Consider the following 24,623-nt stretch of genomic DNA (forward strand, 5'->3'; position numbering starts at 1 on the left):
GACTGGAGGGGAGGATAGTATTGGGAGGCATTGGGTCAGGCTGAGGGCCAGTTGGGGATGGGTTTCCGGAATTTGCCACCTGCTCCTGGCCTCTCCATCTTCCTTGGTGGCTCAGTCGGTAAAGAGTCTGCCCGCAAGGCGGGAGACCTGGGTTCAATCCCTGGGTCAGGAATATCCCCTGGAGAAGGAAATGGCAACCCACTCCAAGATTCTTGCCTGGAGAATCCCATGGACAGAGGAGCCTGGTGGGCTACATACAGTCCATGGGGTCACAAAGAGTCGGACACGACTGAGTGACTAACACTTTCACTTTTTTCCCCCAGCCTTTCCACAAGCCTGCTGGCTGTCCTTACACCCTAACACACACACACACACACACACACACACACACACACACACACACACACACTCACTGACTGTAGATATAGACATGATGATACACAACACCCTCTCCATAGTTCACCTCTGCAGACCCACACAAGCATCTTTCTCTGGGCACCGTGCACCTGTACACACCAGTGCCCTCTACTTGTAGTACAGGCTCTCCCAGCCTCTCTCGGTGCAGAGAGAAGCACCGCAGCTTCCCTGTTGCTTTGTCTTCTCTTCGTTCCCTCCCTCCTTCCCTAGCTCAAGAGCCCTGTGTGAACCCGGGGCTGGACCTCAGAGCCCAATCACCTGGACGTTCCTGCAGATGCCCCTCCCTTGTTGCCCTCAATCTCTGGGCTCCTCTGTGCCTTGGCCTAGGGTTCTCAAGATCATGATGTTCCAGGGCTTTCTGGTCACCTAGGGGAAACTCCCACCCCAGCCCACGAGGGCCAGAGTCCTGCTGAGGAGCCAGGGGCCTTGGCTTTAGCACGACCTGTCTGTACTGCTTGTTGGGCCCTTGCCCTGGGCAGAGATGCTGGACCCTACCCCAGGCTGACCTCAGAGCTGTGTCCTCAGCAGAGGGCTTGAGAGGGTGGGGGAACCTGGGCACAAGGGCCCCTCGACCCCTCTTGCACAGCCGTGGACTGTGATTGCATCCCAGAGAAATCAGTCCAGGTTGGAGATGCCCAGCAGCCACTGAGGCCTCATTGCAAACAGCTTTGCTGCCAGTGAGTGCTATCTGGCCAGGGAGGGCTACCCATTGGCCTTGGTTTGGGGCAGTGGAGGTATGGGCTTCACATTCTCCGGCTGAGGTCCTCAAACTGGTCCTGTGTAGCCCTACTCCCACCCTATACCAGAGGTCTGGGGGTGGGGCTACATACGCCCCTCCCCTTCCAACCACAGCCAATCTGCTCAGGTCTGCATTTTATACTGGAGTCTTAGCAGGATTTAAAGGATTAAGTGAACTCTATTGAAAATTCAACAACACATTTGTAGGCAATGGAGACTGTGAAAGCCCCCTTGTGCCCCTCCTAAGAAGTGATCCCTGTACTGTCTGCATATTGTCTTCCAGCCTTTTGGGGCATAAACGAACAATCTGCTATTTATAAAAATGGGCTCATTCTGAAATAGCATTGTACAGCTTGATTTTTTTTCATATTGTTATACATAGATGTGCCTCCTTCTGTCAAATGGCTGCGTGGCTGCGGAGTGTTCCATAGTATGGATGTGCTGTGTTTTGTTTAAACATTCCCTTACTGATAAACTTTAGGCCATTTCTTTTTTACTCTCACCAGCAATGCTGCTATGAGCATCCTTGAATATTTATATATGAGTGCCTATGCTATCAATTCTGTAGGAGAAGCTCCTAGAAGTGAGATTTCTAGGTTGTAGGGTGTGTGGGTTTAAAACGTTATTCAATCTTCCCAAATTATCCTTCCAAAGGTTGAGCCAAATCCTCCTCCCTTTGCTGGTCCATGAGTGCTCATTTCCCCACATCCCTGCCAACACTGGTTGTTATCAATCATTTTAATTTTTTCCAGTCTGATGGGCAAAAAAATGATACCATGTCGTTTTCATTTGCATTTCCCTGATTGCTAGTGAGATAGAACATCTTTTCATATGTTTATTGGCCAATTTTAGTTCTTCCTCTGTGGGTTTCTAATTCACTGCCAATTTCCCTCTTCTTTTGTCTTTTTTCTTATTGATTTGTAGGGGCTCTTTGTATATTAGTAGCATTTTCTCCCAGTGCCTTTTAACTTGGTTTATAGTGTGTTTGCTGTACAGATGTTTTTACATGTTTATGTAGTTGGATTTATCAAATTTTTCACTTTATGGCTTCTGAATTTAATGTCTGGCATAGAAGGCTTCCCCCACTGCATAAGATTTCATTTCAAATAAGAATTTTATTGCTGAGATGTCTTTGCAAAGCCCTGGTTTATAGGCTCCTGCTGGCAGCTGCAGCTCTGGTTCTGGGGAAGGGAGGGATGGCCCCTTCTGTCCATGCATTTCATCTCTCTGTCTCCCCTCTGCCCTCTGGCATTGGGGTCACAGTTGCTCTTTCTTTAGACCTTCATTTCCTTGTGTGTCTGCCCCCACCCCATTTCTGTGTCTCTACTATTTTCCCATCCCCAGCTGGTTCCCACTGAGCAGAGGGAATTGGGATGTGAGACAACACTGTGGCAGCCCTCAGTGGGTTGGGACAGGATGGTGGCTGTTAAGGAACATGACCCTCTCATCCCCTACCTGCCAGCCCAGCCCCGTGTCACATGGGCTGGCAGGACAACCCCTGGTCCATTTCTCTCTCTTGAAGAAAGTCTTTTCCTGTTGGGAGGCTGAGGGCAGGGTCTGAGTTAACCCCCATCCCTCCTCCACCAGGAGGCCTTCCCAGATATCTCCTCCTCCCTCCCCTTCCACAGCCCTGGACCTGGCCCCTCCCTTCTGTCCTCACTGGTCTTGCCATGTCCTGCCTCCTCAGCACTGAGTGACCTGGGGTCCACCTGGCCACCTCTCAGGGTCTCGGTTTCCACCTGTGTGGAATTGATCATGGGAGTGTGTACCAGCTGCTGGGAGGTGTGGCCCATGGGGGATACAGCAGAGTTGGTGGGTCTTTCAAGCCAAACTCTGGAAGGTGTCCACTCTTGCCTTCTCAGTACCACCCCCTCCAAAACCCCCACTGCAGTAGAGAATCAGTGTGCGCTGACAGAGATGGGGACTTGAAATCTCTGAGTGTGATGGCTGATGTCTGGGGCTCCCTTGTTCTCTGCTCCACCCAGGCCCAGTGTTATGCCCGGCTCGTGCAAGGTGCCCAGGAAAGCAAGAATGAACAAGGAAAGAGTGAACAATGCAAGAGGAGGCTGAGCCTGGGGGAGGAGGAGGGCAGTCAGGGCACCAGCTTTCTTTGAACTCCTTCTGTATAATGTGTTTTTCTCATGGTTTCTTATTTCTGGGGATCGGATGTGCTCATGGGGAACGCCCCCATGACCTGGAGGTGAGGGCCCCAGGTAGGCTCACTACTGTCCCACACTGGAAGCCTCTGTGTGGGAAGTGTAGGGGGCTTTGCACTGAGGGAGCAGTTGGGAGACAAGCTGGGGACAGCTGGAGGTCTCTCTGATGCATGGCTTGGAAATACATAACTCAAATCCCCATGATAACCTTCCCTGGGCTCCTGCAGCCCCTTGGATCTCTGTCCCACCCCTCTCCCTCTGACCATGATTGCCTGTCTCCTCTCTGAGCTTCTGGCAGGTGGGGGCAGTGTCCTTCACCTCTCTATATCCCAGTCACCAAGCACAGAGTAACTGCTCAGCAAAAGTGGAATGAATGAATTAATGAGAGAAAACCCAGGGATATTGGGTAGAGCGGTTGGTCTGGGTAAGAGGAGACCTGGGTTTTGGGCTTAACTTTTTGGCTGACTTGCTGGGTTGATCCTGACCCTCACTGGGCCTCAGTCTCCCAATCTGTACAATGGCTGTGGGCCTTTCAAACTTTGCGATTCTGTGATTGGGTTGACCAGTATAGCCACATGTCTCTGTCTGTCTCTCTCTCTCTCTTACACACACACACACATACGTGCATATATACATACCAGTACCATTCTCTTTGATCACAGTGTTTGCTGAGCACTTACTGGGTTCCAGGCCCCCACAGTACTGAAGCTACTTTGGCAGCATCCTGAAGTAGTTGTTTCCGTGAAAGTCTCACATTCCTAAGGGCTTGTGTTAATTCTGTTGAGCACACAGGTATCTGATTCCCGGGGCTCCCTGGGCTCCACTGAAGGGCCAAGGAGCTAGGAAGACAGGTCAGAAGCGCCTCCCCCACCTCTGCCGTGATCCCCATCACCCGCTGTGGCTCTGAGGCCTGAAGCTGGGATCTCATGTCCTTTCTAGGACTCGGCACACAGACAGCACCGCCCCCCCCCCATGTCCAGCAGAGCTTCCGGCTCCCACTGCATCTCCTCCCCTGCCCCAAATCATTGTCACACTCTGCCTGGTCCCATTTCCACAGCAACTCCTTGTTATGCCACTGAGGAGGGTGGGAGCTTCGGGAAGGTTTGGGGAGAAGGGAACGGGAGGCCCATTCATTATCATGGAACGTGGCAGCTGGGTGCTTGGAGCGGAGCTGTGGGCATGGTTTGCCCTGCCAGCTCAGGTGGAGCTGGGCTCAGGGCCGCCAGCCAGGTGGTCTGGAGGCCTGCCCGGGACGGAGCTGCCTGGGCTGGCCTGGGCCTTGCTGACTTGTGCCAATCTACTGGGAGCCAGCTTGGGCAGCCACTCAGGGTACCCCTGCCTGAATAGGCCTGGCTTGGAGGACCCAGGCCTGAGGAACAGCCCAGACTCTGGCCACCCCTCTGACCCGGTCTAGCATCACTATGTCTGGTCCTGTCCTCCAAGGTCAGCAGCCATTGGGAGGCACCCTTGGGAATCTGCTGGCAGCAGGGGTTATAATTTGGAGCTGGTGAACTGTGGAGCTAGGCAGGCCCTCTCTTACTGGGTTCACACTGCTGTGGTTCTGTTGTCAGGATGAGAAAGCCCAGGTGGACCCTGGAACCTGCTCAGTGCCCATTTCTCTGCCTCCTTCTTGGAGGAGAAGTTTGCAGCCCGTGAAACAAGAAGACTTGCCTCTAGAGGGTTCCTCCATATTCACCTACCATGTAGCTAGGAATTCCACTTTTGCATCTTAGACTTGATGGAATGTTGACTTTGGAAGGGACTCAGAGGCCTTTGCCATCTTCTGCTCATGTTATGATAACCACCTCTGAGTTGCATTCACCCACGCTTCCATCCATCCTGTCTGGAAGGCCTTGTGAGTCCCCCTGGGGGTCCAGGCCTGTGTTGTACGGTGCCATACAGGGAATTAAGAGGAAAAGAGGAGGCTGACCTGGCCTGTCAGAGAAGAAGGGAACTGTTCACCCTCATGAGGGCTGCCGGCAGCCAGGCCGTGTGAGATGCTGACTGTGTTTCCCTTTCACCTTTGGGGTTATAGCCACCTCTGGGTGCCACCTGCACTTGTATTTTCTTAATCTTTGTTTTTGTGTTGACTCACATTTGAAGGTGGATTACCCAGTGCTCCCCACATCACACATCCGTAAAATCACAGCTGTGATATGCTTGTCATTGGAAAAATAAACACCTATGAAAATAAAATTGTTTGCATACCACCTAGAATCCCCTTATGAACCCTGTGGCATGTGTCCCACACTTTGAGAAACACTGATTGGATTGGAACCTCTTGGCAATAGCTCAGAAAGGGACTTGGGTCTTTTTCTTAGAGGATGAGATGGTTAAAGAACATCACTGATTCAATGGACATGAACTTGGGCAAACTCTGGGAGATAGTGAGGGACAGGGAGGCCTGGTGTGGTGCAGTCCATGGGGTCACAGAGTCGGATGTATGTTAGCGACTGAACAACTGGGAGGTTGAGGAAACTGAGGCTGGGAGAGAGAGCTGGACCCAGGGCCGTGCAGGCAGCGACTGAGAGAGCTGGGAGCCGACCTTTCTCCTCGGACTTGCAGCCCCAGGCCTGTGTCTTGGGGCCTCACCAAGAGGATACGACTCCCTAGTGTTGTCCCCACTCATGGAGGGTGGGTGGACTGGGACCCAAGCTGCCCTCGGAGAATGCTTGGTGAAGGAGTAAACCAGGAGAGGCAGGGGAAGGAAGGCAGGGAGAGGGCATCCTTGGGAACCCGGGGAACCCTTGGGAACCCTTGGGAAGCTGGGGCTCAGGCCCAGGGAGAGGCCTGGGGCTCTGCAGCACCCACTCTCAGGGACCAACCCGGGCCTGCCTCCTGGTGCCGGGCTGGGAAGGAAGGCAGTCCCTGGTATTGGCTGGGCACCTATATGCCCCAGCTTGTGCATCTCTTGTCTCCTTTTATCTTCCCAGCAGCCCTGGCTGGAGAGACGGTATCCCCATTATATGGATGAGAGAAGTGAGGCTCAGAGACTTGACTTTCCCAAGGTCACAGAGCTGGTGGGTGGGGGAGGCATATCCAGACACCCGCATCTCTGCCTGCTGCCAGGAACCCCACCACTCCCAGAGCCCCACTGCCCTAGCTGGTGGCCTGTGAGGGTATGTGTGTTAGTGAGTGAGAGTGCATGTGGGTGTAAGTGCCAGTGATAGGTAAGTGTGTCAGAGACTAAGTGCATTATGTACATGTGAAAGCATGTGTGTGAGTGTATATAAGCACAAGTGTGCAAATGAGTGAGAACACACGGGAGTGTGTACTTGAGTGTGTCAACCAGAGGGAGAGTCTGTGTGTGCAATGTGTATTTACTGCCCAGCCTCGTGGGATCAGACCCTCTGTGTGCATGGCCCCCCCTGCCCCCCAGAACCGTCCTGTGCTGCCCCTGCTCTGGCTGATGGCTTGACTCTTTCTCCCACAGCCTCCTGCCCTCACAGGCCCTGAGGCCCCTGTGCCCACAGGCAGAGAGAGAGATCACCAGTGCCCCTCCCAGGAGCACTCCCTACGAGCCCACCTGACCTGAGGTGAGAGGCTGCTCGGGGCCGCTGGGGGGTGCGGGTGGCATGGGCCATGGGGGGTGGATGCGGTGTCCCCGAGGGAGAGGCTGTGGGGAGGCCATCGCGGGGGGTTCCCATCTCCCACCTCAGCCTGAACTCAAGTCCAGGAGGGTTGCTGTGGCCGTGGGCGTCCTACTAGTCCAGGCTGTGGCAGGGCACCGGCAGCCAGCTCAGAAGCCTGGGGCATTCTTCTGAGCGACATGGTTTCCTGGACGTGCCGGCGATCGGGTTCCCATGCGGTGCGGGAGGTCTCTCGTGGTGAGCTGGAGGGCTCTGTCCTTGGTCCTGTCACATTGTTGACAAAACGTGTGCATGACTCCAGGTCAGGCGGGAGTGGGAACGTGTGGACTGAGACAATCAGGGTCCAAGAAACTGTCAGGAGGCTGGCACTGGCTCCGACATGGGGAATTTCACGGGGCTCCAAGCCAGAGTAAACGTGTGAGTCCTGACACCTTCAGGGCAGGAGGAGGCTCAGCCCCAGGTGTGTGCGTGTGACAGGCACTGGCAGCCGGGTGACCTTGGTTCTCGTTGAGAGCAGAGCAGATGGCCTCTTGGACTCTATCATGAGGAGCAGGACACCCAGAACGTGGGAGGTGACAGGCCCCCCACTCTGGTCCCGTAGGAGGGAATGTGGAGAAGCCATAGCAAGTCCCGAAGAGGGGGTTGATGGGGGGGGGGAGGACCTGGGTTGTTGCCTCTCTAGCCTTGCCTGTAACCTTGACCAAGTGACTTCCACTCTTTTTCTGGGCTAATGCTTTGTTCTTGACAGGCCTCCGTGACCCAGGAGAAGGTCTGCTAAACAGAAGGCACGCTGGGGGAGGGCTGGGGGCAGCAGGCTGGGCTGGAATGTTAACCCAGTTTTTCAGAGGAAGAAGACCTGGCGGCCCCTTCTCCTGAAGGACTGGGTGACAGTTGTGATGTGGCCGAGGCTCAGCCGGCGCTGTCCTCCCCTTCAGGAAGCTGCAGGGTTTGGCAGGGAGCAGACAGCAGGATCTCCTTCCTGGCCCTCCTCGTTTTGGAGTCCAGTTACCTCCATCAAGATATTCCTGCTAATCAGTCAGCCCTGGGTGGAATGAGCAGCTAATTAGCCCTCCAGTTTAACCTGTAATTGCTGCTGGGAGATGGGGAGAGAGCAGGTGGTCAGGATTCTCTGCAAGGCAGCCGCGGGTGATGGGAGGGCTGGGGGCAGGGGCGGCAGGGAGGCGGTGACTGGGCCCTGCTCATACTCTTGTGGCGGAGGGAGCATCGCAGCCCTCTCCACCACTCCCCACCGTGCCCCCAACTGCTCAGGCAACAGCATGAGCACCGGAAGCTCGGTGGGCAGGGAGTCGGCGAACTAACATAGAGTGGAAGCCGCCTTCTTGGCTGGGGGGCCTGAGGGCCCTGGAGGAGGGGTACCCGTGCTGAGCCTCGAAGGCTGTCGAATTCATTTAAAATGTTCTATTTTTCTGATAAATAAAGAAGCCTGCGTGTTCTCCATAGAAAATGTGAGCACTTGGGTGTTTTGCCCGTCAGTCTTTTACAAAATATGTATTTATATCATAATTGGGATCAAACTGTACTTATTGTTTTCTAACCTGCCTTTTGCACTTAATATCACACCAAGATCATTTTCCCACCATTAAATACTGTTCTGGAATGTGATTTTTAATGGCAGCGTAATGTTCCAGCCTATGTGTGCTGTTACATGTTTAACCAGTTCTCTGTGGTGGGGTTTGATTGTTTTCCTTGGTGTGTCATCATAAATAATGCTGCGTGAACAAGATGATGTAGGTGGAGCTGTGATGGGTGGAAAAGGTTTGGGGGAGGAGGGAGAGGGCCCAGGCTAAGCAGAGGTACAGAGGTGGAGACTTTGGAGTATTTGTGGCTGAGGTGCCCAGGAGGAGGGGCCAGGCTGTCACCAGGAGACTTTGAGGCCTGCTGAGGAGTTGAGACTTGACTCAGCCAAACCCTGGAGAGAGCCCAGTCTTTCTTTGCTGTCTCCTGCCTCCTCCTGCCTGTTCCTCCAGCGTTCCTGTGGTCTGAGGGGAGGGGGCGGGTTGATGGGGTAGGGGAAGGGCAGGTGAAGCTAGGGGTCCCAGATGCCATAGCCCTTGAGTTCTCACTTCCTGGCGGGGTTGATGGCATTTAAATCAAGCCTCTCTGTCTGTGGCCAGCCCTGCCCAGGTCTCCTTGCAGGAGGGGCACACCCACCACCTTTGGACACTTACTGACTCCTGAATCAGTGCTACTGGTCACACAGGCCTCCCTTCTGCTCCTACCTAGGTGGAGAGTGGGAAGTGACCCATGTCCTTGGAGAGCCGGGGAAGGAGTCTGGGGGTAGGTGTCTCTTCCAGAAAGCCTCCCTGATCTCTGGGCCCATCTCGTGGCCCCCTCCAAGTCTGCCCCTCCCTGTGCACCTGTGTTCACCCCAGTAATGCTCACACATTGGGCAGATGACCCAGGGGTGTGGCGCCTAGGATGATCTTTGCTTGCAGCTCCCAGGCTCCTATCTAGTTCCTGAGCACGGGCATAGCTGAAGGGCGGATTCTTAACACTCCTTTCGTTCATTTTCATTGTTCACATTGACTAAGTGCGGCTGTTTGGTAGGTTCTGTGCTGTCCCTGGGGACCCAGAGATGAGCTGGTCATGGCCGTGATCCTCAAGGAGCACACAGGTCATGGAGGGGGGCTGGCGGGTGAAGGTGGCCCTTTGGATTATGCCCACTCTGGGGTCAGATTGCCTGGAATCCAGTCTCAACTCTGCCTCTCACTAATGATGTAAATTCAGGCCATTTACTGGGCCTCAGTCTCTTCCTCAGCAAACAGGGAATGTAACAGCATTGACTTTGTGTGGATTAAGTTGGTTGGTGCACGTAAGGGCTTAGAGCAACATCTGGCACATAGTAAATGCTCAGTTAACTGTAGTCGTCTGCTATAGGACAGTGTGACCGAGGATAGAAGAGAGGGTGGTGGGGAGATGTGCATCAAGAGTCAGGCTCTGGGAAGCCAATAGACATGGTCGACCCCACTTCTGGGTGCCCTGTCATCCCTTGAACCCCTCAGCCATCTGCCACCATTTGTGTGGGTGGTGAGGCGGGGATGGAGCAGGCACACCCAAAGGGAAAGGTTCGAGGCCTTCACACAGGCCTTCATACTTCTTAGGTGGGGGTCTGTGGTCTCTGTGCAAATTGGCAGGGGCCAGCTGCCACTTCTGTCTCTGCTGCCTTGGATGCTGGCACTGTTGGGGATGGGGTGCCCTGGGGTGTTTGGCTTTGTCTGTCTTTGTTTCTAGTCCATAGTTTTCATAGGTTTCGGGGGAGAGGAGGTGGTGGGGAACCAAAATTAAAATTCTTCTTTGAGAAGTTAACAACTTCCCAATTAAAGGATTCTTATTTGTGAGATGCCTCAGAGGCCTTTTCAATCAAGAGGCTCTTCTGAATAATAAAAGTGCTTGAGCTGGGCTTGGAGAGAGAGGAATGGAGCCTGAGCTGCAGACAAGAGAGTGGGGGACACTGAAGATGGGCGCCCACAGCCTTGAGAATGATGGTTGTGTGTGATGGGGTGGGCTGCACCTCCTTTCTGCTCAACAGTGGAGGGGGGGTTGGCATGGGGAGGGCAAAGAGCAGGGAACTGTCTTTACTTCCACCCCTTTAGCCTTTAAGCCCCTCTGGCTCTAGCCTGAACCCCACACCCTGGTGCCTTCTACAGGAACCCTGTGTCGTCATTTCTCAGGCCAGGATGGAGCTGGGAGGAGGCTGGGATGTGGTGATGACAGTTGGTAACCGTGAACATGGCCTGAGCTTGTGCTCAGGAGCAGACAGTCTGCATAGGGGGCAGTACCTCTTGGCTTCTGAGACCCTAGGCTCCCTGGTGAGATGCTGGGTGTGGTTTTGTAGCTGTTGGGTGGGCGTGTCTACCTGCCTTCCAGCCTGGCTCCTGGACTCAGTGCTACCCCGCCGATTTCTTGGGAGACCAGGTCTGTCCTGCTTTCAGCTGAGTGTCTACTGGGTGGCCCAGGAGAGCTGCCTCCTCGGAGCCTGCCGGGATAAGCCAGCCTAGTCTCCCTGAGTGTCTGGAATGTGGAAACCTCTATTACCTGAGCCCCACTTACAGATGAGGGAGTAGTGAAGTGATCCCTAGATGCAGAGAGGGGTTCTTGCTAAAAGAGGCTTCTCTTCCCACGGCCCCCGGGGCTCTCCAGGTGACTGAGCTAAGAGGAGCTGGAGGAGACATGGGGCAAGCCTCTCCCCTCAATGGGCAGTCCAGGCCTTTACTCCAGGCCCCACAGGGTCCACCTCCGGGAGTTGTCAAGGTCATTCGAGGAGATCTTTCCATGGTGGGCCCGCAGTCCAGGCGGTGTGGAGGGGGGCGGGAGGGTTTCCAGCCCGCACCTGCTTTCCTACCCTCCCCCTATGTGTCCTACTTTCCGGGAGCCATCGCGGCAAGGCTGTCTGTGTCAACACCCGGAACCGTGAGAGCCAGGCCCCTCCAGAAGGCCAGCCCACCGTGCGGGTGCTCCCCGGAGTGCTGGGTTTCGGCCGATAATTGGGAGCAGGTGGTGTGCAGGCTGGGGACAGGGAGGGCCATCCCACAGCCTAGCCCTAGGGAGGGCACCAGGGTGGGCAGGCTCGTCTACAGACCCTGTCACAGGAGTCATGATCAGGCGCTCTGACCAAGCTGGGAACTGAGAGACTTCGGATTCAAGCTCCAGTGCTGCGGCTGTGTGTGTGGCCTTGAGAAGTGACCCAGCCTCTCCGGGCTATCTGTGCCTAGCCCTAACTGTGCCTCCTGGTGGCACAGATACCAGTGGAGTGGAGGGTCACATGGGGTAGCGTGTGTGAACTGCGGGGCTGGCGGGTCATGTCAGTGGAATGTGGATTTGTGGACTGTGTCGGGTTTTTTTTTTTTGGCCGAGCCACGAAGCTTGTGGGATCTTATTTCCCTGATCAGGCAGAAATTGAACCCGAAGTGAAAGTGCGGCATCCTAACCACTGGACTGCCAGGGAATTCCCTGGACTGTGTCTTAACAGCACCATGTGGTGGGGCTGGTTCACATCCCAGCCCTGCTGCTTAGGTAAATGCTTCACTTCTCTTAACCTCAGTTTCTCCATCAGCACAATGGGCATAATGATGGCTCTTCACAGAGGTGTCTACTTCATCAGTGGGTGACTTCTATGCCCTTCTCTCTGAATCATTTAATGATCCCATCCTTCCTGAGTACCCAGTGGTACTGGGCTTGGTGGCCCCAAAATGAGTAGGTGACACAGTTCCTGGTTTGGGGCAGCAACGTGAAGTTAGTGGGACTGAGGAGAAATGGTGGGAGTCTAGGAAAGGGAAGGAGATAAGGGTTGGAGAAGTCAGGGAGGGCTTCCTGGAAGAGGCTGGACCTTAGTATTCAGGAGGATTTGGGGAAGGAGGTGGGGCAAGGAGGAGTGTAGAGAGGGCATGGCTGGTTGGGAATAGTGTGAGCAAAAACCAGGAAGGGGGTGGTAATGGTGTTGGGGTTGGGAGGGTGGGGGGTTGCACTCAGAGCCCAGAGAAGCCCTAGCCCTGGACCCCTGGTGGGGGTGGGGGACTAGGAAGTGGGAGTGGGACAGTTGTCTCCTGATTTAGGGCAGGAGGACAGCAAGCCTGCAGCCTGGATCCCAGCAGAGAGCCTGGCATGGTGCCTGTGGGTGAGTGGGGGCACAGACAGGACTCCCCAGACCTCTGGTGGGAAGTATGGCAGCCTTGTGCAAGGCCTGGGAGGAGGCTGGTGGCAGCTACCCAGACTGGCAAGGCCTGTGGAGAGGCTCTGGCTGGAGGTGGCGTCACCCTGAGGGCAGCCTGGATTAAGGAACCAGGGGGTCTGACTTCTTGAGGGCCAAGAGACTGAAAGCCGGGGAAGTGGAAGGGATCTGTGGTGGGCTGGGAGGGCAAGGAGAGTCACTCTTTTTTTTCAGTTTGGCCACACCATGCAGCATGTGGGATCTTAGTTTGCCAACCAGAGATCAAACCTGTGCCCCTTGTGTTGGAAGCCTGGAGTCTTAACTACCGGACCACCGGGAAGGTCCAACCAGGAGAGTCACTCTTACCGAGTACCCACTATGTGCCAGGCCCTCAGTTAGACCCACTCTGAACTTGGGCATGCCCAGCAGCCTAGGGCGGCACTGAGCTCATCCTAGCTCAGAGAGGATAATGACTTACCTGTCCCAGGTCATTTAAGTTCTGAACTTCCAACTTTTAGCCTTTTATGTGGCCCCACTACCCCCCAGGACTGTGGGATTTAAAGGTGAGCATCTCACAGACTTTCCTGAACGTGCTCAGTAGAGGGTTACTCAAATATGCAGTCTTCCTTGACTTTACCTCTCTTGGGGAGGCTCAGAGAGGTCAAGGCTGTGTCTCAATGCCACACAGCACTGAGGCCTGCAGTCCCTGGCTTCCTGGAGAGGCGGTGCTGTGTTCCCCTCCTCTAGAGGGTCTGTTGGCCCCTGCTGGGCCCTTACAAGTTGGAGGTCAGAGGTAATCTTTCCAGCCACAAGCCACCTCATATGTCTTCGCTACTGAAGGAGGCTTTAAAATCTCAACCCCAAATTAAAACCTATGAGTGCTTCAAAACAATGAAAAATTTCCCTGATAAAAGAGGAGGCACATTCAGGCATGTCCTCAATGAATGGAGTGACTTCTGGGATTAATGCAGGATGTATGGGAGGGCACCCAGCTGGGAAAAGCGCACAAAGAATATTGTAACAAATTGTTTGCTGGCGAGAGGAATAATTCTTAATGTGCGCTAGCCGCCAGCTGAAGGCACCTTGGCTCTGCCTGCCACGTCCCTCACTTGCTGGACCTAAGCAGGATCTCAGCAGGGCGGCCTTACCCCTAGGTCTCTAGACCTTCACTGATGACCTTCCAACCCCAGAAGGTAGTCTGAGTGGGAGTGGGTGCTCCCTGAATCTGTCCCCAGGACCTTTGGAGTCCTGCTGCCTCCTCCTGCTCTGTGCCCTTGGCCGGTGTGTGTGTGTGTTGGGGGGTGGACAAGGGTGTGCTTGCTGAGTGGTATTCCTCCTCCCCTGCCATGGGGGCCACTTCCTCTTCTCAGACTTCCTGAGTCTCAGACCTGCCCGTTCCTCCACCTTAGACCACCCTTGGGAGTCTCTGCATACACTTGCTCATAGGCTGCCTCAGTTTACCTGTCCGGGGCTTGGGCCACTGTCTGTTCCCCAGCTCCCTAGCCTCAGGCATGGTGGGAGGGGAGGTGGGAGCTGAGTTGTTCTCCTTGGCCAGCGCTCCCCGCCTCCTAAAGTATTTTTGTGCTGAACCTGTGGGAACTGGGAGGGGGTTGCCTAAGTCACTTCATCTGGGGAACATAAGGGAACATGACCACTGAGGCACAGCTGGCAGACAGGTCTCCTGTGTGCCACTCCCCACTCCCAGCCCGGGGCTGACCAGCACATGGGCACGAGCCTGGATTCTGAGTCACACAAGTCTGCATTTAGTCCTAGCTTCTCACTTTCCAGTGTGGGACCCAGAAAATTCCCACAACCTTTCCTGCTTCCTCATTTGCAAGAGATGGGGTCTTTATATCATCTTCATCATCTCATATTTTTGAAAACAAGATCTCATTCACCCACAGAACAGTCCTGGGAGATGAGTCCTGTTATTATCCCCATTACGCAGATGAGAAAACTGAGGCTCAGAGAGGTCAAGTGAGATGCACAGAGTGGCAGTGCCAGGACTCAAGCCTTAGTCTCAGATCTGTAACTGTATCATGGACTTGTTTAGAGAAAAGGTCCCAGATCATAGGTGCTGCTCCACAAACCTCATCCCTGCCTGTTCCCTTTTCGTAGTGGAAGAAGTGCTGAGACCCTTCAGGGCCTGGGGCAGATGACACTGGGATCAGGGAGCCCTGGCCCACTTCTCACTAACCCCTCTGGCTTAGAGCTTACCTGTTTCTTCATTCATTCATGTGTTTATAAAATACCTCCTAAGTGCTGGGTGTTATTTCTAGGGTCTGCAGATAGAGGGAGGTTACATATACTCCACCTGCCCTCAGGTAGTTTCCATTCTTGTGGGAGTGGCAGTGAGCCAAACCTCAAATCATTTGTTGTTAGGCAGAGGGAAACCTCTCTCTTTATAAAAAAATAAATTTTATGTATTTATGTGTTGGCTGCGCTGGGTCTTTGTTGCTGTGCACAGGCTTTCTCTAGTTGCAGCAAGTGGGGGCTACTCTCCATTGCAGCACACGGCCTTCTTATTGCTTGTTGCAGAGCATGGGCTCTAGGGTGTGTCGGATCAGTAGTTGTAGCACACGGGCTTAGTTGCCCGGCGGCATGTGGAATCTTCTGGGACCAGGGATCAAACCCATGTCCTCTGCAATGGCAGGCGGATTCTTAACCACTGGACCACCAGCGAAGTCCCAAACCTCAAATCATTTGAACAGCGGCAGACTGTGATGAAACTGGGAGGGAAGTAAACAGGGCCATGAAACAGGGAGTGGCTGGGGTGGGCTGAGTGACCTTGGAGGGGAAGGGATCCAGGCAGGACTTTCTGAAGAGATGATCTCAAGTCTGAGAAGAAACAGCATTCTAGGGTGGCTGAACGACTAGACCAAGGCCTGGAGACAGGAAGGAGCTGGGTGTGTTTGGAGACCAGGAGGAAGTTAGCACGCTGGTGGATGGGGAAGGAGGGAGAGGGGCGGCCCTAGCAGAGGCGGGTTTTATTCGGAGAACTGTGGTGGGTGGGGGAAGCTCTGAGAGTGCTAAAGCAGGAGAGTGACAGGATCTGATTTGTGCGTTTCCGATTCTATTCTGGCCCCCATGGGGAGAGAATGGATTAGAGCCAGTGGCGGGGAAAGCAGGGAGCCTGGTGGGGAGACTAGTGCCGGATCTGGAGGAGAGCCATGAGGTCACAGTGGGGAGGAGGGTGGCCTCTGGATGGTAAGAAATGGGTGGAGCGGGGAGATGCTGGAGATGGGTCCTGTGGTGGGAAAAGTCCGGGTCGAGGGAGGTCAGTTTGGCCTGAATGGTCTTGTTTTCTGAGATGGGATTCTGGGCCAAGCAGAAGTGTGACAGCCCTCATTTGGACTTCCTGGGTGTGAGGTGTCAAGGAGCCATTCATTGGAGCGTCATTTCCTCTGGCCCTGTTGGAACCTCTTGCCTGTCTCTAGACTTCCCTTTCATGTACTGGAGAAGGAAATGGCAACCCACTCCAGTATTCTTGCCTGGAGAATCCCAGGGACGGCGGAGCCTGCTGGGCTGCCGTCTATGGGGTCGCACAGAGTCGGACACGACTGAAGCGACTTAGCAGCAGCAGCAGACTTGATGTTCTTGAAATGACTTCACGTGTCTTATTACACTTGTTCCAAGTTCAAAGGCTTTGCCCTGATACATTGGATCATCCCACTGCCAAGTCCATTTTTCAGATGAGGAAACTGAGGGGCTCTTACCTCACCTCCGTCTCTGAACTGCACACCACCTCCCTCTAGACCCCTTGCATCCACGTTGAGAAGAGGGTGTAAGAATCCCAGTGATACTTCAAAGGAAGGTGGCAGGAAAACTCCGGGAGCCCAACGCCATCTCCTGCTGATGCCTGGGGGTGTGTGTGTGTGTACATGAGCATGCGCGTGCGTCAGGCCCATTAACAAACAGAGAAATAAATTAACGAGTATTCAACCCACCAAATGTTCCTTCTGTTCTGTATAATAGAGCACGGGAACATAATTTTCCCCTGGAGCAAATTGCTACAGCTGAACCTGCTCCTCGTTTTCCTCCAAAAACTGCTTAAAATTCTGGAATGCTTGTTGATTTCGGGTCCTTTCCCTTTCTGCCTCCTGTCCCCAACCCCCAGGCTGCTTCCTTCCACCTTCCTTGTGCCAGGCCTCAGAGGAGCCAGACTGTCACTGAGCCAAAATCCCCACCCTGCAGATGAGAGGATCCTGGGGGGCAGCAGCTGAGTCAGGGGGTGGATTGTTTGTGGGGTGGGGGGTTTTTGGGGTGCTGAGTGTGAACAAAACATCCAGGGCTGGCAGAAGGGACCAGCTGCCCATTGAGCCCTGCCACAGGTGTGCTGTGTGACCTTGGGCAAGTCAATGCCCTTTCTGGACTTCAGTTTCTCCTGGTATAATGGGGCTGAATGGGCCTGCTATCCCACGGACCACATCTTGAGGTGTACGGAGTGCTGTGTAAGCGGGAGGCACATCCTTCTGAGGATTCCCTGTGCAGAGAATGGGTAAGTAAGTGTTAGTCGCTGAGTTGTGTCTGACTCTTTGCGACCCTATGGGCTGTAACCCACCAGGCTTCTCTGTCCATAGGATTCTCTAGGCAAGAATGCTGGAATGGGTTGCCATTCCCTTCTCCAGGGGATCTTCCTGATCCAGGGATCGAACCCATGTCTCCTGTGTCTCCTGCATTTGCAGGTAGATTCTTTACCATCTGAGCCACCAGGGAAAGGCGTGGGTGCCCCTCCTTCTTATCCCACTTCCAGGCCCTTCTGTGGCGCCTCTGGATTCAGGGACTTTGTCTTGCTTCTGAAATCCTCTAGGGCACTTCTAATTTTCTTAAAGCAAATTAATTTTAATCTACTTTAATTAAACATGTCTTATAAAAATGTATATTCATTTGTAGACCTCTCTCTTCTCTCTCTCTCTGCATATCCTGTCATTCAGAGCCCAACCCAGGTCTCCACTTGTAGGCAGCCCCCATACGGTGGGAGCCTGAGTTTGAGGGGGAGGCCCTGGCATGTTGACTCCTGGTTGGCCCAGACCAGGCTGAGTTACCTTTCAAGGGAGCAGAATAGGGATGCGGGGATCCGGTGCTTAGGAACCTTAATATTCTGACCTCCTAACCCCATCTTGAGGGGCCTGGTTATACTTTATGGAAGCTGCAAAGTTCCATCAATCCTGCAACTAACTCTGTGCTCCTCGGCAGAGGAATGAAACCCCAAAGAAGCTGCCGAGACTTTGCAGGCCTGATGAAGGAGGGCCTTGGCTGGGGTCCACTGTGTGACCCCAGGTCCAGCCAGCCAGGATCTGACTTGTCTTCAAGCCCTAGGATGACCCCAAACCTTGTCTCCTCCAGGAAGCTCTCCTTGACTTTGCTATTTGTCTTAGTCTGCTTGACAACTCTAACAAAAGACTGGGTGGCTATGATGTAGACTGGGTGGCTTAAACCACAGAAATGTATTTTCTTTTAGTTCTGAGGCTGAAAGTCTGAGATCAGGATGCCAGCATGGTCGGGTTCTGGTGAGAGCTCTCTTCCTGGCTTGCAGTGGCTGCCTTCTCACTGTGTGCTCACATGGCAGAGGGAGTGAGGAGGGAGTGTGGAGAGGGGGAGAGATGGGGAGGGAGGGGTTTCTGGTATCTCTTCCTTTAAGGTGGTGGTGGCTTAGTCGCTAAGTCATATCCAACTCTTGGGATCCCATGGACGGAGGAGCCTGGCAGGGTACCATCCATGGGATTCTCCAGGCGTTGGATTAAGACTACTCTATGACTTTCTCTAACCTTAATTATTGCCTTACTCCGAGTACACTCATGCTGGGGGCTAGGGTTTCAACACACGAACTTTGGGGGACACAATTCAGTCTACGATGCCACCCTGCTCTCCTGTTCCCTGGCTCCGTTAGAGCTGTACAGTCCAGCATCTGTTGTAAACTGTTGGCTTTAATTTTCCCAGGGTCTTCCTCCAGGACAGTCCTGGGCATAAGAATGTCACTGTGTATTGAGCCACTTCCTGCCTGAGGCCACAAGTTGAGGAAATTTCCTAATCCTTCCCCTGGCGTCTGGTTGGTGGGCCCTGCACCCCAACCTCTCCCCGCATCTAGGCTGCTTGCCAGTCATCTGCGGCAGGGGAGCCTCCAGACATCCACACCTGCCACGTCCTTCCCTTCAGTCCCTGCCAGTGCTCACAGGGAGAAGTTCAACTCCCTTGCCTTGCTCTCCATGGCTCTTTGAACTGGTCCTTGCTTGACACCTTAAGCTTATTTCCTGCCTTCTCCCTTGTTCCATCAACAGGTCTTTTGTTCTTTGTTTTTGTACCTGCTGTTCCTCTTGCCAGGAATAACGCTATCTCCTCATCTAGCCAATGAACTCTTAGTTAGTCTCTCCTTCTGAACTTGCATGGCGCTCTCTGCTTCCCTGTCACTGTATTTGACACCCTGGATGGTCCTTGTCAAGGGATGTGTCTTGTTCACCACTTGGCCCTGGTACCTCCCCAGTGCCTGGTGCCATAATTGTCTGTAGAGTGAATTGATATGAATATTTATTGGGCACCTACTTGTCTCCAATATTTTGGACACCTGATGCGAAGAACTGACTCATTGGAAAAGACCCTGATGCTGGGAAAGATTGAAGGCAGGAAGAGACGTGGACAACAAAGGATGAGATGGTTGGATGGCACCACCGACTCAATGGACATGAGTTTGTGCAAGCTCTGGGAGTTGGGGATAGACAGGAAAGCCTGGTGTGCTGCAGTCCATGGGGTTGCAAAGAGTTGGACATGACTGAGTGACTGAACTGGCCTGAACTTGTCCAGGCACTTTTTTAGGATCTAGGAGGCTGTCTCCACAGAACTTACATTCTAGCAGAGGAGACAGACATTAAACGAGCTGCATAAGCAAAACACGTGTTGCATTAGATCGTGATAAAGTCAAGGGGGAAAAAAGAAATCAGTGGGGAGGAAAAAAGGAAATGTTAGTGGTGAGGGTGCCCCATTGAGATGATTTTTGGTAAAGACCTGAAGAAGGTGAGGGAGCTGTGTGGATACTTGGACAGAGCATTCAAGGCTGAGGGAACAAGGACCCCCAGACCTTGCCTGATCTGTAAGAGGGACAGGGAGGAAGCCTGAGTGGCAGAAGAGGCAGGAGAGGGAGACAGGGGTATGAGAATTGATGTCTGAGAGCAAATGGGGTTAGAACTTGCAGACTATTGTAAGGCTTTTGCTCTGAGTGAGACGGGAGCCAATGCAGCATTTTGACAGAGTGACATCTGTGTCTTGGGTTTTCAGAGTCCCTCCAGCTGCTGTGTTGAGGACACTGTGGAGGCAGGTGCCCAGGGAGGAGGCTGCTTCAGTAATCCAGGCGAGACGGGTGGTGTCTTGAGCCCGGTGGCAGCTGTGCACATGGTGAGAAGTAGTCAGATCCTGGATCGATTTTGAAGGGAAATCCAGTGAGACTTGCAGATGGTGGATCAGCTATTCTGGGGCAGAGAAAGGGAGGAATTAAGAGTTGACCCCATTGGGATTTCCCTGGTGGTCTAGTGGCTGGGACTCTGTGCTCCCAATGCCAATTCACAGTCAAGGAACTAGGTCCCACATGCTGCAACTAAAGATCCCGAATACTACAGTCAAGATCAAAGATTCCTAGGGCTGCAACTAAGACCTAGTGTGGCCAAATAAATAAATATTAAAAAAAGAAAAAAAAAGAGTTGACCATGTGGTTTTTGGCCTCAACAGCTGGGCAGATGGGAGTATAACTACTTTTGAAATGGGGACATGGGCAGGATCAGGCTTGGGGTAAAACAAGGCACTCAGCTGTGGTTATGTGAAGTTTGATGTACCTGCTAATTGTCTAGGAGGGTTGTCGAGCTGGTAGCTGGTGACTGTTTTAGGCTAAATGATGGCTCCCAAAGACATCCATGACCTAATCCCTAAAGCCTGTGGAAGTTATCTTATATGGAAAAAGTCTTTGCATGTGTGATTAAATTAAGGATTTTCAGATGGAGAGATCATTCTGGATTGTCTGGGTGGGCCCCAAATGCAATCACTAATGTCCTTATAATGGGGAGGCAGAAGGAAGTTTGACTACAGAGAGGGGAAGGCTGTGTGACTATACAGGCAGAGACTGGAGTGATGTGGCCACAAGCCAAGGAATGCCAGTGGCCCCAGAAGCTGGAAGAGGCCAGTTATGGATTCTCCCCTACAGCCTTCGGAGAGGACCAGCCCTGCTGACACCTTCACTTTGACCCAGTGAAACTAGTTTTAGAATTCTGACCTGCAGCACTGTGTGAGAATAAATTTATAAGTCACCAAGTTTGTGGTCATTTGTGACAGTAGCCCTTGGAAATGAATACAGTTGTAACAGGCCTAGAGAGTCTGTGAAGCACCCTCCGTGTTCCAGGGTCCTGTGTGTGCCCTCCTATGGGGCATGAGGTCAGAAACCCCACAGTGATGGGGTCAAATCTCCACTGTGATGATCTCAATGACAGTAATAATGATAATATTTCCATGTACCACTTTCCCGGCCCTTGATGGTTGAATAAATCTTGAACATTTGCTCCTCTGACTAAGACTGGACTGGGGGTTTGGAAGAGCTGGGATGAATCCCTGCAGTGTGTTAGGCCCAGTGCCTGGGCTTTGCTCCTCTAGTGTTATCTCAGAGAAAGGTGACAAGGCCCATCTCCATGGGGAGGATGCAGGGAAGGGACTGAGTCTCTCCAAGGTGGTAGGAACCCCTCACCTGGCCAGCCTAGATCACTCCTCTGAGCAGAGGCCTTAACAGCTCCTGGCTTTGCATCCTGGCTCCTCCACCTGTAAGCCATGTGGCCTTGGCTCTGCCTCAGTGTCCTGTCTGAAAAATGGGTATATTAGTGGTGCTGGCCTCATAGAGTCATTGTGAGGCTTGAAAGTGAAAGTGTTAGTCACTCAGTCAAGTCCAGCTAGTTGCTTAGTCCTGTCTAACTCTTTGTGGCCCCATGGACTGTAGCCTGCTAGGCTCCTCTGTCCATAGAATTCTCCAGGCAAGAATACTGAAGTGGATTGCCATTCTCTTCTTCAGGGGATCTTCCTGACTCAGATCAAACCCAGGTCTCCTACATTGCAGGCAGATTCTTTACTGTCTGAGCCACCATTGTGAGGCTTAAGTTATTATTAATACATGCAAACATGTAAAATGCTTAAAACATGTCAGACCTTAACCCTCAGGCCATGGTGGGGGTGGGAGGAGTCAGGCCTGTGGTGGAAGGAGCTTTGCAGTCCCCAGTTCTGGGTTTCAACCCCAGCTCCCCCGTGGACCAGCTGTGTGATTTTAGATGCTCCTGTTAACACCTGCTGCTTGTGGGGCTGCTGGGAGAAGGATTTGGCAGCTGATGGGTAAAGGGCCTGCTATGTTGGGGCCTCCAAGCTGAGGGCTTCCCCAGGGCTAGCTCTCTACCCCCCTTGCAGCCAAAGCCCTGAGTGGGTGACCCATCCCCAGCCTGCCTCCACTGTGAGCAGATTCTGCCTCAGGGCTTATATGGCAGCAGGGGGTACATGGATGAGCGGTGGGCTGGGTACTCTCTGATGGTCTTGGGTGGAGCAGGGAGGGTGGCCAGGGCAGCCAAGAGTGAGGCCTTAATGCACCTACTAGCACACTGAGGCCGCTTGCTGTGCTTGTGGCTTCCTCCGCAGCACCTACGTAGTCAGGCCTTGTTAGAATCTGCAGAGAAGACATGTGGTGATATTTACAGCCAAAATCTTCATCCCCATAAAGGGAGGCAGGGGTAAGGGTTGGGAGGGGGAGGGAGGGGCCAGACTTTTTGATAATGTCATAAATGGAGACTGTCTCCCTGGAAACGGTGGCAGCAGTGGCGGCCACAGGCTGACAGATGTACGTGCCGTAATATGGGCCCGTGGTGGCGGTGGCAAGGACATTGGGAGGGATGGATGGGCTGTAACTCAGCAAGCCTGGGGCTCGGGGACAGCCGTCTGTGCTAATGAGGGCATGGCAGGGATGCCGATGGAGGGATGGGGGCTTGGAACTGGGTGTCCAAGGGGACAGTGGGTGCCTGCTGCTGCCCAGGGTTTGGGGGAGATCCTCTAGCCTCTTCTGGCCCAGGACCAATCTCAGAGCCAGGCCAAGCTGGCAGGGAGATATTTTCAGAGGCAGGGGCCTTCCCTTACTTTTTAGCAATGGGCACTCAGAAGACCAGCCACACAATGGTTGTTCTAGGCCTGGAGGGGCACCGACATAGGGCAGAGTGCTAGAGAGCCTCGGCTCAGGCTGTGGGAGGGCATATCACAAGAAGCAGGGAGTATGGTATGAAGGAGGAGATGACTGGGGAGGCTCAGTCATGCCTGGTATGGAGAGTCCTGTTCAGGGCTGAGTGTGGTGGATCCCCACTGCCAGAGCTTCTGGGGCCAAGGATTTACCTAAATTGTCTTGTTTCAGAGAGAGTGAGGAACTAATCTTCAGCCACCCAGCCACTGGTGCTCCAGCCTGGGTCTCCACCTGGGCTCACAGGGACTCTAACAGGAAGTAGAAAGCAAGGAGGGACTGGGACCTGGAAGATGGTAGGCTCAGGGGCTGCACTTACTGTCCAGAAATCTCTGAGGGGCCAGAGCATTTTCCCCAGACCCTGACCAGCAATGGCCACGGACTGCCCCATGGAGACCCAGGTTGGGGAGAGGGATAGCAATTAGAGCTTCAGGTGGACAGGCTACTTTGGGTGGTAGTGAGTTTGCCCTCATCAGAAGTGTGCAAGCAGGGGCTTAATGGCCATGGCCAAGGAGACTGAAGAAGGAATTCCTGGATGGAGAAAGGGGCGGGTTTGCGGCTTGTCCTTCCAGGCTCGAGGTACAGTCATCCTGGGTTCTAGGAGATAAGATGACCCTTGAGATGACTGTGGGGCCTGTGGCTCTGCCTCTCTCACAGCATGCAGTGCATCTGAGTCCCAGGCCCAGGTCATGGGAGGCCCGAATTCCAGTGCCAGCTTGTCTCTGACTTGCTCTGTGACTTCAAATGGAGCCCTTGGCCTCTCTGGGCAGGGACAAGGAGCACTGAGGCTGTGGGCTGGGAGCTGCTGAGGAAGAACCTCAGGGCCTGATGCCAGGCACTGACTCTAGCCCCTCTTGGCTACTTTCCTCTGCAGACAGCTGGACCCAGGGCAAGGGGGAGGCTAGGATCCCAGGAGCACCCATCGGTGATCCTTGTGACCAGAGTCAGGGCTCAGCCTGGGTCAGGAAATTTCCTTTCATCTGCTGCTGCTGAGTGGCCATCAGCCCCCTGATCTGTTGGCCTGCTGCTCTCATTACCAATACCGGAGGGTGGCAGATGGACTGTGTGTGTGGTGGGTGCTCACCCTTTGGCTCCTGGGACTGTGTGTATAAGCGTGTGTGCATGGATGTGTGTGTGCACTAGGTGAGGACAGTTGGAGCTGGGCTCCTGCAGGAGGCCACCCAATCTCTGGTGTCCACAGGGTTGTGAATGGAATCAGGTAGCAGCTGCTCCTTGATTCTGAGGTGCTATCTAAACTGGAAGGTGCTTGAGGGACACGAGGCCCTGGGTGAGGTGGGCAGGGGGCTGGATGGCTTGGCTGGGGACTGAGTGGGCATCAGTAGGGGAGAAAGACCTGTTGGGCACGGACATAGTTTTGGGGGAGTGAAGGCCCACAGTTCCCTGCCGGTTTGAAGAACCAAGAAAACTTTCTGGGAAATGGAGACACTCTCCTTGCACACTCTCATCACCTCCTAGACTGCGCCTCCACAGCCTCCAGCTCCTCTCTCGCCCATCCGCGTGGGCCAGCTTTCAGCCCTCAGATCTGCTGGGGCAGTAAGCAGAGCTGCTCCGGGTGGGCGGAGCTCCGGGTGGGCGGAGCTCCGGGTGGGGTTGGAGGCGCTCCCAGAACTCACGACCCAGTGACCCCCTTGGAGCCATGGAGGTGTGGGTTTGAGCAGGGATGTTGTGCCTGAGGGCTGGCAGGAATCTGAGGGGTGCTCTCAGAATTTAAGGGAAGGCTAGTGGGGCCTGGAGACGACTGTGTAGGCAGGACAGACAGGGTCTCTGACCCCAGGAAGGGCAGCTGTGCCTCAGGCAGG

General features: G+C 53.8%; 1 protein-coding gene and 1 long non-coding RNA gene across 4 annotated transcripts in view; one reads left to right on the top strand and one right to left on the bottom strand.

Moving 5' to 3' along the window:
* LINGO1 (leucine rich repeat and Ig domain containing 1) overlaps positions 1-24,623 on the top strand; it is a 215,501-nt gene that overhangs the window by 18,517 nt on the left and 172,361 nt on the right. For all 3 annotated transcript variants that reach the window (XM_081549521.1, XM_081549523.1, XM_081549522.1), the window contains exon 2: positions 6,745-6,847. The gene's annotated coding sequence lies outside the window, so the exon portion shown is untranslated. The remainder of the gene's footprint in view (positions 1-6,744; positions 6,848-24,623) is intronic.
* LOC145529331 (uncharacterized) lies at positions 19,082-22,295 on the bottom strand. The gene is made up of 3 exons (XR_014071118.1): positions 22,174-22,295; positions 21,289-21,399; positions 19,082-20,029 (listed from the first exon to the last, which is right to left on the bottom strand). It is a non-coding gene; the product is annotated as an uncharacterized LOC145529331 (long non-coding RNA).

The sequence above is a fragment of the Giraffa tippelskirchi genome, chromosome 12, assembly GCF_054371585.1.
Source record: "Giraffa tippelskirchi isolate mGirTip1 chromosome 12, T2T-mGirTip1v1.2.pri, whole genome shotgun sequence".
Lineage (NCBI taxonomy): Eukaryota > Metazoa > Chordata > Mammalia > Artiodactyla > Giraffidae > Giraffa > Giraffa tippelskirchi.